A 16867-nucleotide genomic window follows, 5' to 3' on the forward strand; every position below is an offset into this window, starting at 1 on the left:
AACCCTCAAGACATCGTTTATAACCATTACTCACCTCAAGCCGGCCAAAGTCCTAGCTCGCTATGCCCTTGCCTCGCAAATCAACCTCCTCGCGCGTCGAATCTGGCCAAAACCACAACGAATACGTTACAATAGGCTAAGGGAATATAACCCAATCGAAAAGACTCGAAAAACATCGAAATTCACGAAGTTGACAAAACCCGAGCCCCGGGCCCACTTCTCGAAAAATCAGAAAATTAACATCACCGGATTCCTTATCTCGCCACGAGTCTATACATATCAAAATTACCAAAATCGGAGTCCATTTGACCCCTCAAATTCCACTTTGAAATATCAAATTCACAAGCCCTAGCTTTACACTCTTTTGATGAATTTCCACAAATTTCAATGCAAATTCTACCATTAATTCATGTATTTAGGCCAAGGAACTCACCTCCAATCACACTTAGTCGAAATCCCCTTCAAATTCCGTCCAAGAGCTCTCAAGGTCGATCAAAAATGGTGGAAATGGACTTAAGCTCGCGGAACAAAATAAGCTTTAAAACCCTTCTGAGAACAGTGATTTTCGCATCTGCGGTTCCTTTACCGCATTTGCGGCTACCGCTTCTGCGGTTATAATTCCGCTTCTGCGGATCTTCATTAAACCAACGACCGCTTCTGCAGTCCCCTGTTCGCATATGCGGACCCCGCTTCTGCGGTTACTTGTCCGCTTCTGCGGTTACTTGTCCGCTTCTGCGGAAGCACCAAGGCCTCACCTTTACGCACCTGCGACTATTCTACCGCATCTGCGGCCTCGCAGATGCGGCTTCCCTACCGCATCTGCGGATCTTTCCATCCAGGCCAATGACCGCACCTGCGATCTTTCTTCCGCACCTGCACAACCGCATCTGCGGTTCCTTTTCCGCAGATGCGGAAATACTAGAAACCAGGCATACCAGCAATCTCATAAGTCCAAATTTCATCCCGATGGCTATCCGAAATCACGCCGAGGCCCCCGGGACCTCAACCAAAAGTGCCAATCCATCTTAAAACATCATTCAAACTTGCTCCAATCATCAAAATACCACAATTAACACCAAAACCCTCAAATTACATCGGATTCAAGCCTAAGTTCTTCCAAAACTTTCGAATTACGCATTTGATCAAAAACCCTACCAAAACACCTCCGAATGATCTGAAATTTTGCACACATATCCAAAATCTCCTAACGGAGCTACAAAAACTCTCGGAATCCCATTCCGACCCTCGGATCAAAATCTCACCTAACAACCGGAACTCGCCAAAATACTAACTTCGCCAATTCAAGCCTAATTCTACACCGGACCTCCGAAACCAATTCCGATCACGCTCCTAAGTCACAAATCATCCCCCGAAGCTAACCGAATCACCGAAAATCACATCCGAGCCCTCTAACTCATAAGTCAACATCCGCTTGATTTTTCCAAGGCAAACCTTCCTTAATGAGACTATGTGTCTCATTTCCATCCAAAACCAATCCAAATCGACTCATTCACTCAAGACTCTTATAGTAAAACATAAGGAAGCAGAAAATGGGGAAAACAGGGCTATAACTCATGTGACGACGGGCCGGGTCGTCACACATCCTCAACTCTCCCTAAGCAATCCTCACCTTTAAGATAGTGGCACTCAGAACTAGGATAATGGGAATTCACTCATCTCTCTCAAGAAAAAGCCACAAGTCCGGCTCTAGGTACCATATGCTAGCCCCTCATGTGAGTATCCACTAATGTAAGCTTCATTCAGCTCAAGATCATATAGGGCTTTTGTGGAGATACTGTGAAGGCTTTTGGTTCAGGGTAGGAAATGTTTTGGTCTAAGTAGGTTCCATCTTCCCTTAAGCACTTCTTTTGATTCATTTGGCATCCATTCACTTGACTCTTTGAGTTATTTTATTTCTTTCTAAGGGGTTAGAGAGACACATTGTCATGCATTTCAAACCTTTTCTCCTTTTTCAACTTTCCACACCTTTCATTCTTTGCTTTTCTTTGAATCCCTTTTTATTCTTTTTCACACTGAACTTTCTTTTTGTCTTTTTGATTTTCTTTCTTTTTCATTTCCTTTCTTTTTCTTTATTTTTGTGCCTTTTTACCACTTTGTTGCAATCCTCGTCTCTCCCCCCAAACATACTTTTGCCATGTGCTAAAGGAAAGATCGGGTGCCAAGAGAGGGTATCTTTTAAAATGGGTATAGGCTTGTATCTAGGTTATTGAAGGAAAAGGTCTAAGGCTCAAAAGGGTTAACTAGGGATCTTATCATTGGTAGGTTATGGAAGTGTTCAAGCTATCATTTGGACCAAGGAGAGCAAGTCAAAATTCACTTAGGATTTCGCCTCAACAAATATTCAGGGCAAGTTCTAGACCAATGGCTCGGGACATGGACTTGCAATACGATTACTCACCCCACAATCTATGGGATTGCTAAAGACACAGAGTCGGGGGCCCACAACAACCTTAGATAAGATTTAAGCTCACAATGGTCCCAAAAAACCACTTGATGATTATCGACCAACACAAGAGTCTCAAGGTCACGACTTTCACCATCCCAAACACAACAAATTGTCTTTGACCATAAGATCAAAGGCAAATATGCTAGGCCCAAGTGAAGCTTTGCTCGAGGCACCCTTAACTATTAACTACCAAAAATAAAAAGATAAACGGACTCAAACCCCTAAGAAGGTTGTCACGCCATCTATCATTGGGAAGAGCCACCCGGTTCACACAACGCTCCACCTTTGGAAAGAACCGTGGCATTAAGAAAACCAAAGGCTTATTGCAAATTTCAAAACAAGAAGCTACAAATCACAACTAAGAAGCTAAAAACGAAAAATTTGCGGAAAATCGAATAAATTTATACAAGAGGGGAATTGAATATACAATGGATGGGATGAATATATACAATGTGATAAAACTTTATATACAGACCAAAGTGAAATAAAAATGCGATAAATGTAACGAAATATCAAAATTATATACAGACCAAAGATAAAAAGATAAAGAAAGCATAAAAATGTATCAAATGTATATACAATCATCCAAATGAATAGTAGGGTCTACCCCCTCAAATGAAAGCTGGCATTGTCCCCAATGCCAACTAGTCTAAATAAAGCATCAAAAGATAAGAGGGAAAGGATATAGAAGACTCCCTAAGGCCTGTCTGTCTGCATAGGGTCATGTGTGGTCCCTAGGTCCTCTGTGTGCTCAGGACCTCAGACTGGTCCCCTGTGGCCTGCTGCTCTGCTACTGGGACCTGGGCCTAGACCTGGGCAGGCTCTGGAACTGGTACATCCTGTGGCTGACTGGAGGAAGTCTCCGGTGGGTCTGCCAACTGGATGACAGCATCATCAGCTCTAGGAATCACCCTCCTCCTCTTCGGAGGCCTCTGTGACTGCTCTGGCTATGGATCAACTGCTGGTGCTGGGCCCTGGAGCAATAAGTCTAAAGGCAGGTAATCTGCCTTCAGTCTGTCTACATCTGCACGCAGCTCTTTCACGGACTCCTTGGAGGCTCGTGTCTTCCTCAGCTTCTTATGCCCCTTAGCAAGCTCCTTGAGAGCCTTGCTATGTGAATCAACTGCCTTGGAGAGCGCTGCCTGAGTGTCGAGGATCTTCTTCTAGTTGTCAAGTATCTCCTTAAGCGCATCCTCTATCGACTGTGGAACCTGTGGAGCTGGAGGTGCCGACTGAGCCTATACCACAGTGGTGAGTGAGGACAACTTGGATGAGGCAGTCTGCATCTAGTTGTTTATGCTAAGAAGCGCCTGGCTCAGTCGGTGAGCAGTAATAGGATGGGCCCGGGAAGATGGAATCTTCGGGCCTGCTGATGTGGATGGACCGGCATGAGTGGTTGTGGATGTGGATGGACCGGGAGGGATATCTGTGGAATTGGAGGTCGGCTCAGTAGGAGCCACTACCACAACTGGCTCTTCAGACTGGCCAATTGTGGTGGTAGCTGTACCCTTGAAGCTCTTGCTCTTGGGGTTGTCATCCCCCTGCATGCTGTACCAGGAAAAAGGAGCCTTCGCTTTGACTTTGACATCGAAGGGCTTCTTGTCCACTTTCAAGTCCCGGAAGTACATAGTGAGGGTGCTGGGGAAAGGATAGTTCCGGTCATGCTCCGCACCCACTATAGAAATGATTCTGGACATCACATTCCCCACGTTGATGGGGTACCCTGCCATGATAGAAGCCACCAGCACAGCCCGGGAAAGAGGAAGGGTGTTGTCATGTGTTGTGAGGTCCAACCTGCTACATACAAAGGTCTCCCATCCCCGTGCCTCAAAGTTTAAGGTCCGTCTCAAGATCTTGACTCCAGCGGTCAACCAGTCGGGGGTGGTACCTGGGATTGCCAGGTACTGTGCTAGCCAGGGACGAACCTCCTCACCCATCTCCAACTTTGCCATATATGGGGTCTCATCCTCCTCATTGAGGCCAAGGTATTCGTTGAGGCACTTCCCATCGAATAGCACTGTCAGGTTCTGAACCTTGGTCACTTTGGAGTCCTTTTTGATGTGGGCTACATTGCAGTAAAACTCTTTGACCATGTGTTTGTTGGCATCCACACACTTCTATAGAAAATGTTCCCAACCCACTCTAGTCCTAAACTGTCTTTGCACATTGGGTTTGTGGGGTAATAGGTCTCTATCAATGAAGCTCCTCTCCGGAATCAACTTTCTCACCGGCCACCACTCCCTAAATTTGTGGTACGCCACCTCACTCACGAACCTATCTCGCCAAACCTCCGGCTTCCTCATTCTATCAACACCCCCAACCCTTGGTTCTCCTCCTTCTGCCACTTCCTCATCTCCCTCTACTTCCTCTTCATCTCCTCCTCCACCCTCTCCGGATAAAGAAGCTGTGGGAGAGGTGGAGTATTCCCCACTACCTGCTGCTGAGCCCTCAGACGACTCAGAAATCACATGTGTTGGTGCTTGGGCAGTGGAGGAGTGNCCAGGAAAAAGGAGCCTTCGCTTTGACTTTGACATCGAAGGGCTTCTTGTCCACTTTCAAGTCCCGGAAGTACATAGTGAGGGTGCTGGGGAAAGGATAGTTCCGGTCATGCTCCGCACCCACTATAGAAATGATTCTGGACATCACATTCCCCACGTTGATGGGGTACCCTGCCATGATAGAAGCCACCAGCACAGCCCGGGAAAGAGGAAGGGTGTTGTCATGTGTTGTGAGGTCCAACCTGCTACATACAAAGGTCTCCCATCCCCGTGCCTCAAAGTTTAAGGTCCGTCTCAAGATCTTGACTCCAGCGGTCAACCGGTCGGGGGTGGTACCTGGGATTGCCAGGTACTGTGCTAGCCAGGGACGAACCTCCTCACCCATCTCCATCTTCGCCATGTACAAAGTTTCATCCTCCTCATTGAAGCCAAGGTATTCGTTGAGGTACTTCCCTTCAAATAACACTATTAGATTCCGAACCTTGGTCCACAACCCCAATGTGCAAAGACAATTTAGGACTAGAGTGGGCTGGGAGCATTTTCTAGAGTGGGAAGCCAACTGTGCATCAGAATCCGCATTCTTTTTCGTCATCTGTTCGAACATCATTTCAATTCTACCCATATCATTGTTGGAAGAACTACCTTGAGAAGGAAACTGGGGTGGATTGTTCGGTTGTTGGTACATTGGGGGCCTTTGAAAGCCTTGCCCTCGGTTTCCTTGGTTTCCATTATTCCATCCACCTTGATTATTGTTGCCACCCAATTGTTGTTATTACTATTCCAATTCCCTTGGTTGCCTTGATTGTTGTTCTGATTACCCCAGTTGTTATTTTGGTTGTTGTTCCCCTAATTACCACTGTTTTGTTGTTGATTGCCCCAATTGCCCAGGGATCACCACTGTTGTTGGTTGGAAGAGTTGCCTCGTTGGCCTTGAAAATTGTTCACATATTGTACCTCTTCATTTTGCTCATCATAGCCATCATTTTGAAACCCATCACAATCATCATCAAATTGCTCAGAATTCCCTTGGTTTTGTTGCCTTCTTTGCCTTCTCTTGTTGACAAGCATATTAACACCCTCCTGGCATTCACTTGGCGAGGATTTTGGACTTGTTGCAACTGTGCCTTAGCCAATTGGTTCATAGTAGTTGTCAGCTCCGCTATAGCTTGCCAATGGTCATGTAATTCCTTATGCAAATGAATAACCGTAGGTTCACCTTGAGGAACATTGGCTCTACTTTGCCATGCGGAGGATGTATCCGCCATCTATTAAGAAGGGCACAAGCTTCATCATACGTCAATTTCATAAAATTACCCCCAGCGAGTTGATTGACTATGCATTGATTTGTAGTATTGATGCCCCGGTAGAAAGTTTGTTGCAACATATTCTCTGTCATGTCATTATTGGGGCATTCCTTCACCATTGTTCTATACCGCTCCCAAATCTCATGCAAAGGTTCTGTGGGCTCTTGCTTGAAGGCCAATATCTCATCTCGAAGTGCCGCCATGTGCCCGGGTGAGAAAAATTTAGCAATAAACTTATCTGCCAACTCATCCCAAGTAGTGATGGAATGGTTGGGGAGTCTCTCGAGCCAATCCAATGCTTTCCCCCGAAGTGAGAATGGGAAAAGACTCAACCTAAGAGCATCCTCGGACACATTCGTCTGCTTGCTCCCCCAACATGTATCCACGAACCCCTTGAGATGTTTGTAGGCATTTTGATCTGCAGCGCCCGTGAAATACCCACGCTGCTCAAGTAAGGTCAACATCACATTGGTTATCTGAAAATTGCCCGCCCGGATTCTGGGTGGGACAATAGCACTTGCATAGCCTTGGTTCGGTAGCACCCGAGGAACCGCTCTTGGAGGTGGCGGATGAGGGTCTGGAACGTTTTCATTAGCATTGTCCTGGCGGCCTCGTCGTGGTCCGGGAGGTACAAGAGGCACCTCGTCTTCTCCAATGTCATCTACCTCCTCCCTCGCAAGCACGTTTCCAAGAGGGTCATTAGCATTTAAAGCCATTTGGTACCTGAAGTATTCACACACACAAATTAGTAACAAAGAAGGAAAGAAGAACAATACACAAAACTAACTAAATAGATAGCCAAAACCGTTAGTGCCCCGGCAACGGCGCCAAAAAGTGATCGCTGCCAACTCCGCACTACTAATAAGTAGCAAGAGAGGGTCGCAATAGCTTTTACCCGATTTTGGGTCGGGATCGAATCCACAGAGAGCTAGAATTGGAATCGAGTATCTATCTAGTTTAGGATTGCGTATGTGTTCTTAATTACACTTCTATTCATTTTTGGGATTTTCTTTATAATTCTACTTTTAACAAACTACAAATTGTAAATTAAGCTAAGAGTTAAATTGCTACAAGTTGTTCAAATAGGTTTAAAAGGCACTAGGGTAGTGACTACCGCCTAGGTGGTCAATTGATGGGTACTTGAAACTAAGGCACGTTTGACATGTTTGGGGAGTATGTTATAACTGTTGCACGACTTTACCTACTCTACACCTCTCGGTGGTTCGAGTGATTTTGACCGAATTGGCTTTCTCAAGACCAATTGGGTATGCAAATTTGCACAAGCAACTAGGGTTCAATTCGGGTATTACTCTCTCGAGGTTTAACCCTTTAATTGGGGCTATCAATCTCTTGAGTACGCCCCAATTTATTGTTGGACCAATTTCGGAGACTTAGGCTCTCTTTCTCAAGAAGAGCTCAAGTCAGCTCAACACAAACTAGTGTTTGCAACCACTAATTCAGAAATTAACCATGAAATTGGCCCAAATAACAAACACCCATAGTCAAATTAGCCCTAAAATACAAGACCCATCAATTACCCACACTAGGGTTGAGCCACAACCCTACCTTATGGGTCTAGCTACTCATATTCAAAGAAGAAAAACAAGAAATAGATGAAGATAAACACATATTAATTAATTGCTAAACTAAATACAAAGATTCAATGATGGAAAGTAAGTAAAAATGCCCAAAATGGCTAAGAAAAGTCGACCCACGAGCGCAGCTGATGTAATACAATATCTGATACCCTAATAATGGAAAAAGAATCTATTTATACTAAGCTGAAAAATCTAGACAAAATTGCCCCTACGGGGTTAGTGCGGACCGCACAAAATGGACCGCGGTCCGAACTGCGCTCTTGACTTAAAAATTCTTGCTCTCTGAACTTGGGCTCCGCGGACCGCCAAGAATGGACTGCGGCCGCGGAGGCTTCTAGTGCGGTCCGCACAAACTTGACTGCGGACCGCATTGGCTTGAAAAACATCATTTTGCAGCTCTCTGAATCTTGCTCTGCGGACCGTACAGAATGGTAGTGCGGCCGCATTGCCTTCAGTGCGGACCGCATAAAACCTAGTGCGGCCGCACTGCCTGGATGCTTGAAAATACAGCTCTCTGATTCTCCCAGTGCGGACCACACAAAGTGGTGTGCGGCCGTACTGGGCCTGTTTTGACTGAACTTGACTTGTTTTTGGCACTTGTGCAAGTTTCACTCCTTTTGAGCCGATCTTTGATATTTCGTCACTTGGTTGATCAAACTGCAATCAAGCACAACTTGTGAGCCTTTTGGGACTATTTTGTATGAATATTTGATCAAAGCATAAACAAGAAGGAGTATAAAATGCGTCAAAATCTCTAGTTATCATACTTCACCATAACTTCATAGGTATGTAATCCTAAGCTCGTTTTCTTCCATTTTTATCAACACCCACTAGATTTCTAGGCCTAAAACATGAGATTAAGGGTAGAAAATTAGGGATTTGGGTAGAGTTAGGGCGTTTTGATTATTTGGGAATTTGACCTCGTTTTGGGGTTGGATTTCAAAACAAATGATATATTCGGGCTCGTGGGTGAATGGATGATCGAGTTTTGGTCCGAACCTCGTGTTATGACCAAGCGGGCCCGGGGTCAATTTTTGTCTTTTTGGAAAAGAATGATGGGAAAGCTATAATTAAGCATTGGAATTGGATTGTTTAGCATTTATTGATGTTATTAAGTCGATTATGTCTAGATACAATTGATTTGGAGCCAAATTGAAAAAGAAAAGTGGTGTTTGAGGTTTGAGTTGGCCGTGGAAGTTTGAGGTAAGTGTTCAGTCTAACTTTAGCTTGAGGGATTAGGAGTTGTGTCCTATTTGCTATTTGCTTCTTGTTGAGTACGACGTATAGGCATGGTGACGAGTATCTATACGTTGGGGTCAAGCATGACTGTGAGTCTTAAATTGTGAATTATTATGTTCTTAAGTAATACTACGGATGCTTAAATTGATGATTCTCGGTATTGAGCAAAGATTTAGATTTTTCTCGTGGAAATTACTTATGATTGAGTATTGGTGTTAGCTGAGGTAGCTAGATGTTGGAACAAGATTGGTAATAGCTATTTCTCCCTTGCCGGGACGTATTTACTTATACTGTCGATTCCCTTGCCGGGATAGTGTAGTTCCTTATTGGTCCCTTGCCGGGACTTTTGTTATGATTGTTGTTGATTGTATATTTGGATGGGTTGTGCGCTGCAACATTGTTAAATTTGGATCGGGTTGCACGCCGGAACAATAATATAAATGGATCGGGTTGCACGCTGCAACAATGATATAAATGGATCGGGCTGCACGCCGCAACAATGATATAAATGGATCGGGTTGCACGCCACAACAGTGATATAAATGGATCGGGTTGCACGCCGCAACAGTGATATAAATGGATCGGGTTGCACGCCGCAATAATGATACAGTTGGATCGGGTTGCACGCCGCAACACTGTTAAATGATAGAGATCGGGTTGCACGCCGCAACAGTGTTATTATTGATTGTTGTAGATCTTAAATTGTTCACTTATATTTCTCTTAAATTACTGCTGGACTTGATATTTTCCCCGCAGCAGGTACCCCCTACCATATGTATTTGTTTATTTCTATTTTATTTTCCGCTGCGTATTATATAACCGCACAGGTTTATCTGGAGTCTGGTCCTAGCCTCGTCACTACTTCCCCGGGGTTAGGCCAGGCACTTACCAGCACATGGGGTCGGTTGTGCTGATGCTACACTCTGCACTCTGTGCAGATCCCGGAGCAGCTTTTGGACAGTAGCATCTGGGGTGGTCGTCTTCAGTCTAGCTCGAGATCCCGAGGTAGTCCTGCAGGCGTCCGCAGGTCCGGCGTTCTCTTCTATCTTATTATGTATTCTGTTTTCAGTTGTTCCGAGACAAATTGTACTTTCTTTTCAGACGTTTGCTTGTAGCATTCATAGACAGTCCGTGATATTGTGACACCAGATATGGGGTAGAGACGTATGTTGGCGTTGTCGTACTGGCTTTAGTTATATTATCAGATTAAGTCTTCCGCTTGATTTTCATTTATCGTTTATATTTCAATGTTGATTACCTGTTAATTCAAATTGTTAAAATGAAAGAGTTAGTGATTTCTATATTTCGCGGCTTGCCTAGCTTCTACGAGTAGGCGCCATCACGGCTCCCAAGGGTGGAAAATTCGGGTCGTGATAGTTTTTTACCTAGCTATACTATAATAGAAACTTATCTACCACCTTTATTTAGGTTCTTTATTAATTACTTTGTATATCTATATTTACTAGTTATATACAAAATCATAAAAAAGAAGAAATTCAAGATCCTTTAAATCTAGCCTATCAGTTACATGACACTCAAACCTCATTTCCAATAATATCTCCCGCATTTATGATTCTTTCCTTTTCCAAAAGATTACAGAAATATTTTTTCTCTTTCTTAACAATTACCCAAAATTATTCTTACCCATAGTAAGAAATCTCGCTTACCAAAATCTTGCTTACCCAAAGTTGTCTCCCCCAAAATTGCAGATTCTTTTCCTCTTCCAAAGCTTTTGAAATTCAATTTCTCTCTTTCTTACTAATCACCCAAAATCTCTATTTCTTATTGATACAATACGATGAAATTTCAAATATTGCTCTAGAATCAAATTGTGGGTAAGTTTTATATCTTGTTTTCTTTCTTTCTAAAATCTTTATTTTATGTGACTTGTATATGATACATCAATACCCAAAGTAATACTCGATACAATACTAATATAATTATAATACGATTATATTAAATTTTTAGTGTAGAGTTGTGATTGAAACTTGAAGAAGATAACGATTATAATTGTGTCACAATAATGTAGAAATAGCTCCCGAGGGTGGGAAATCCGGGTCGTGACAAGTTGGTATTAGAGCTCTAGGTTACATAGGTCTCACAATTCATGGACAAGCTTAGTAGAGTCTGAGTGATCGGTACGGAGACGTCTGTATTTATCCCCCAGAGGCTACAGAGTTAGGAAACACTTCACATTTATTCTTTCTTGTCGTGCGGCTTAGTTTCTCAATGCTTATTGAATTTCTACTCTGTTCTTTCGCAGATGGAAAGAACACGCGCTTCCTCATCCACCGATCAGCATCCCGAGCGCCCAGCAGCAGCTCCCACGAGGGGCAGAGGGCGAGGCCGAGGCAGGGGCAGAGCTCAGCCCAGAGCAGCAGCACCAGCGGCAGAGCCTCAGGTTGACCTTGATGATGAGGTTCCGGCCCAGACAGTTCCGGTGGGCCCAGCTCAGGTCCCAGAGGGGTTTATTGCTACCCCGGTACTCCAGGATGCTCTGGTCTGTCTAGTGGGCCTTATGGAGAGTGTCACCCAGGCAGGCTTTCTTCCTGTAGCACCAGCCGTCTCTCAGGCTGGAGGAGGAGCTCAGACTCCTGCTACTCGCACTCCGGAGCAGATGGCTCCCCAGTTTCAGACTCCAGCAGCTTAGCCAGTTGGAGAGTTCAGCCGGGTGTGGTAGCTTAGACCAGTGAAGGAGCAGCTATGTCTGCCGATGCTTTGTGGAGATTGGCCAGGTTCACCAAGCTCTTCACTACTACTTTCAGCGGTGCATCTTCCGAGAATCCCCAGGATTATCTAGACAATTGTCATGAGCTTCTCAGGAACATGGGGATAGTGGAGACCAATGGGGTCGATTTTTCTACCTTTCGCTTATCTGGATCCGCCAAGACTTGGTGGAGAGATTATTGCTTGGCTAGACTAGCCGGATCACCATCTTTGACTTGGGAGCAGTTTACTCAGCTATTTCTGGAGAAGTTTCTCCCCATCACTCAGAGAGAAGCATATCGGAGGTAGTTTGAGCGTCTCCAGCAGGGTTCTATGATTGTTACTTAGTATGAGACCAGATTCATCGACTTGGCTCGTCATGCTCTCGTCATACTTCCCACCGAGAGTGAGAGGGTGAGGCGGTTCATTGAGGGGCTTATTCAGCCGATTCGACTTCAAATGGCTAGGGAGACTAGGTGTGAGATTACTTTCCAGGAGGCGGCCAATGTGACCAGGAGAGTGGAGATGGTTCTGTCGCAGGGAGGTGGTCATGGGTCGGACAAGAGGCCCCGTCATTCAGGCAGCTTCGGTGGTGCCTCGTCTGGAGGCAGGGATTCGTATGGTAGAGGCCATCCTCCTAGGCCCTTTCAGTCAGCACTTTAGGTTTCTCACGGTGCTTCAGTTTGCCGTGGTTCTCTTATGCAGTATTCTGATCAGCAGCCCTACTGTGCACCACAAGCTCCTATCAGTGCACCGCCGCTCCAGAGTTTTCGGGGTGGTCATTCAGATCGCCAGGGTCAGTCTCAGTTTCCTCAGCCGCAGCACTCAGGTGGATGCTATAAGTGTGGTGAGTATGGTCATATCCGGAGGGCTTGTTCGAGATTGGTGGGTACTCAGTCGCAGCAGCAGGGTTCCCGTGCTATGGTTCAGGCACCAGGTGTTCCACAGCCCCCACAGCCAGCTAGAGGTGAGGGTAGAGGCACTAGAGGTGGAGGTAGAGGTGCTAGAGGTGGAGCTCAGACCGCTAGAGGTGGAGACCAGCCAGTACAGGCCTTCCTAGAGATGTAGTCCAGGGTGGTGGAGCCCAGGCCCGATGTTATGCTCTTCCAGCCAGGCTTGAGGCTGAGATGGAGTTATCACAGGTACTGTTCTGGTTTGTGGCAGAGATGCTTCAGTTTTATTTGATCCAGGGTCTACCTACTTCTATGTGTCATCTTATTTTGCACCGTATCTGGTCATGCCTAGTGATTCCTTGAGTGCCCCTGTATATGTGTCTACACCGGTAGGTGATTCTATTGTGGTAGATCGAGTCCATCGTTCTTGTATTGTGGTGATTGGGGGTCTTGAGACTCGTGCAGATTTGTTGCTTCTGGACATGGTTGACTTTGATATTATATTGGGGATGGACCGGTTATCACCTTACCACGCTATCTTGGACTGTCATGCCAAGACTGTGACCTTAGCCTTAACGGGTTTACCTCGTTTAGAGCAGAGAGGGACTCCTGGTCATTCTACCCGTAGTTTTATCTCTTATGTGAAGGCTCGGCGTATGGTCGAGAAGGGGTGTTTGGCCTATTTGGCTTGTGTTCGCGATTCTAATGCTGAGGTCCCTTATATTGATTCTGTGCCCGTTGTTCGGGAGTTTCCTGAGGTATTTCCTTCAGACCTGCCGGGTATGCCACCCGACAAGGATATTGATTTCTGCATTGATTTGGCTCCAGGCACTCAGCCCATTTCTATACCGCCGTATCGTATGGCCCCGCCTGAGTTGAAAGAGTTGAAGGAGCAGTTGCAAGACTTGCTTGAGAAGGGTTTCATTAGACCCAGTGTTTTGCCTTGGGGTGCGCCGGTGTTGTTTGTCAAGAAAAAGGATGGATCGATGCGGATGTGTATTGATTACCAGCACTTGAATAAGGTTATGATCAAGAATAAGTATCCGCTGTTGAGGATTGATGATTTGTTTGATCTGCTTCAGGGTGCCAAGGTATTTTCAAAAATTGACTTGAGATCTAGCTACCATCAGTTGAGGATTAGGGCATCCGATGTCCCTAAGACAGCTTTCCGCACTCGGTACGGGCATTATGAGTTCTTGGTGATGTCATTCGGGTTGACAAATGCCCCAGCAGCTTTTATGGATTTGATGAACCGAGTGTTCAGACATTATCTGGATTCGTTCGTGATAGTCTTCATAGACGATATTTTGATATATTCCCACAGCCGGGAGGAGCACGAGCAGCACCTTCGAGTGGTTCTTCAGACTCTGAGGGATAGTCAATTGTATGCTAAGTTTTCAAAGTGTGAGTTCTGGTTGAGTTTAGTTGCATTCCTGGGTCATGTTGTGTCAGCAGAGGGTATTGAGGTTGATCCGAAGAAGATTGAGGCAGTCAAGAACTGGCCTAGACCAGCATCAGCTACAGAGATTTGGAGTTTCTTGGGGTTGGCAGGCTACTATCGTTGGTTTGTGGAGGGGTTTTCATGTATCGCAGCCCCGATGACCAGGTTGACCCAGAAGGGTGCCCAGTTCAGATGGTCGGACGAGTGTGAGGCGAGCTTTCAGAAGCTCAAGACAGCTTTGACTACGGCGCCGGTATTGGTTTTGCCCACAGGTTCAGGGCCATATACAGTTTATTGTGATGCATCTCGCATTGGGCTTGGTACATTGTTGATGCAGGATGACAAGGTCATTGCTTATGCTTCGCGGCAGTTGAAGATTCATGAGAAGAACTATCCGGTTCATGATTTGGAGTTAGCAGCCATTGTTCACGCGTTGAAGATTTGGAGGCATTATCTGTATAGCGTGGCGTGTGAGGTGTTCACGGATCACAAGAGTTTGCAATATTTGTTCAAGCAGAAGGAGTGGAATTTGAGGCAGAGAATGTGGTTGGAGTTGTTGAAAGACTATGATATCACCATCTTATATCATCCGGGAAAGGCCAATGTGGTGGCCGATGCTTTGAGTTGGAAGTCAGCCAGCATGGGCAGTCTTGCTTATATTCCGGTCGGTGAGAGACCGCTTGCTTTGGATGTTTAGGCTTTGGCCAACTAGTTCGTGAGGCTGGATGTTTCCGAGCCCAGTCGTGTGTTAGCTTGCACGGTCGCTCATTCTTCTTTATTGGAGCGTATCCATGATCGGCAGTATGATGATCCCCATTTGTGTGTCCTTAGAGACATGGTGCAACAAGGAGGTGCCAAGCAGGTTACCTTAGGTGATGATGGAGTTTTGAGATTGCAGGGTCGAGTTTGTGTGCCTAATGTGGATGGACTTCGAGAGTTGATTTTAGAGGATGCCCATAGCTCCCGGTACTCTATTCATCCGGGCGCCGCAAAGATGTATCAGGATTTGCGGCAACATTATTGGTGGCGGAGAATGAAGAAGAATATCGTTGCATATGTGGCTCGGTGTTTGATTGTCAGCAAGTTAAATACGAGCATCAGAGGCCTGGTGGTTTGTTCCAGAAGATTGAGATCCCTGAGTGGAAGTGGGAGCGTATTACTATGGACTTCGTTACTGGACTCCCACGGACTCAGAAGAAGTTCGATACAGTGTGGGTCATTGTTGATAGCCTGACCAAGTCAGCACACTTCATTCCTGTGGAAGTTTCCTATTCTTTCGAGAGGTTAGCTGAGATCTATATCCGGGAGATTGTTCGTCTTCATGGTGTGGCTGTGTCTATTATTTCGGACCGAGGTACACAGTTTAAGTCACATTTCAGGAGAGCAGTTCAGCGAGAGTTGGGCACACGGGTTGAGTTGAGCACAGCATTTCATCCTCAGACGGACGGGCAGTCCAAGCGGACTATTCAGATTTTGGAGGATATGCTCCGAGCTTGTGTCATCGACTTTGGAGGCTCGTGGGATCAGTTTTTGCCTTTAGCAGAGTTTGCCCACAACAACAACTACCAATCGAGTATCTAGATGGCTCCTTATGAGGCTTTATATTGGGTACGGATCTGGTTCAGGACGCCTTGGACAAGGTCAGGATTATTCAGGATAGGCTTCGTACAGCTCAGTCCAGGCAAAAGAGTTATGCTGACCGCAAGGTTCGAGATTTTGCTTTCATGGTCGGTGAGCGGGTATTGCTTCGAGTGTCGCCTATGAAGGGCGTGATGAGATTTGGGAAGAAGGGCAAGCTTAGCCCTAGATTCATTGGCCCATTCGAGATCCTTGATCGAGTGGGAGAGGTGGCTTATAGACTTGCATTGCCGCCTAGCTTATCAGCCGTGCATCCAGTGTTTCATTTGTCCATGCTTCGGAAATATCACGGCGATCCATCCCACGTGTTAGATTTCAGCACTGTCCAGTTGGAGAAGGACTTGTCTTATGAGAAGGAGCCGGCAGCTATTCTAGACTGGCAGGTTCGTCTATTGAGATCGAAGAGTTTTCCTTCTGTTCGTGTTCAGTGGAGAGGTCAGTCTGCTGAGGCATTGACCTGGGAGTCCGAGTCCGATTTGCGGAGCCGTTATCCCCATCTTTTCCCCGACTCAGATACTTCCTTCTTCTGTCCGTTCGAGGACGAACAGTTGTTTTAGAGGTGGAGGATGTGATGACCTTTGTCATCACTTGTTTTTAAATTAAATTCTGCGTTTCGAGGCCTTATAAACCTCATTCAACATCACCTCGATTTGCGTACGCAGTCCAGACGCGTAGCTGGAAAGCTAATGTGAAAATTTGTGAAAAATATTTAAATTTTGGCTTAAAATGCATTTAAGTTTACTTCGGTTAACATTTTGGGTAAACGGATCCGGACCCGTGATTTGACGGTCCCGGAGGGTCCGTGGAAAAATATGGGACTTGGGCGTATGCCCGGAATCGAATTCCGAGGTCCCAAGTCCCAGAGGTAAATTTTTAAAAGAAATTGTTTTCTGAAAAATATAAAGGTTTTTGAAAGTGAAATGCTATGTGAAATCTGTGGTATCGGGCCCGTATTATGGTTCCGGAGCCCGGTACAGGTTCAATATGATTTATATGTGTTGGCAGTAAAGTTTGGTAAGAAACGGAATCCATTTGATGTGATTCGGACCTTAAATGCAAAATTTGATGTTTAAAGAAGTTTTG

This window comes from Nicotiana attenuata, unplaced genomic scaffold, assembly GCF_001879085.1.
Source record: "Nicotiana attenuata strain UT unplaced genomic scaffold, NIATTr2, whole genome shotgun sequence".
In the NCBI taxonomy this organism is placed as follows: Eukaryota; Viridiplantae; Streptophyta; class Magnoliopsida; order Solanales; family Solanaceae; genus Nicotiana; species Nicotiana attenuata.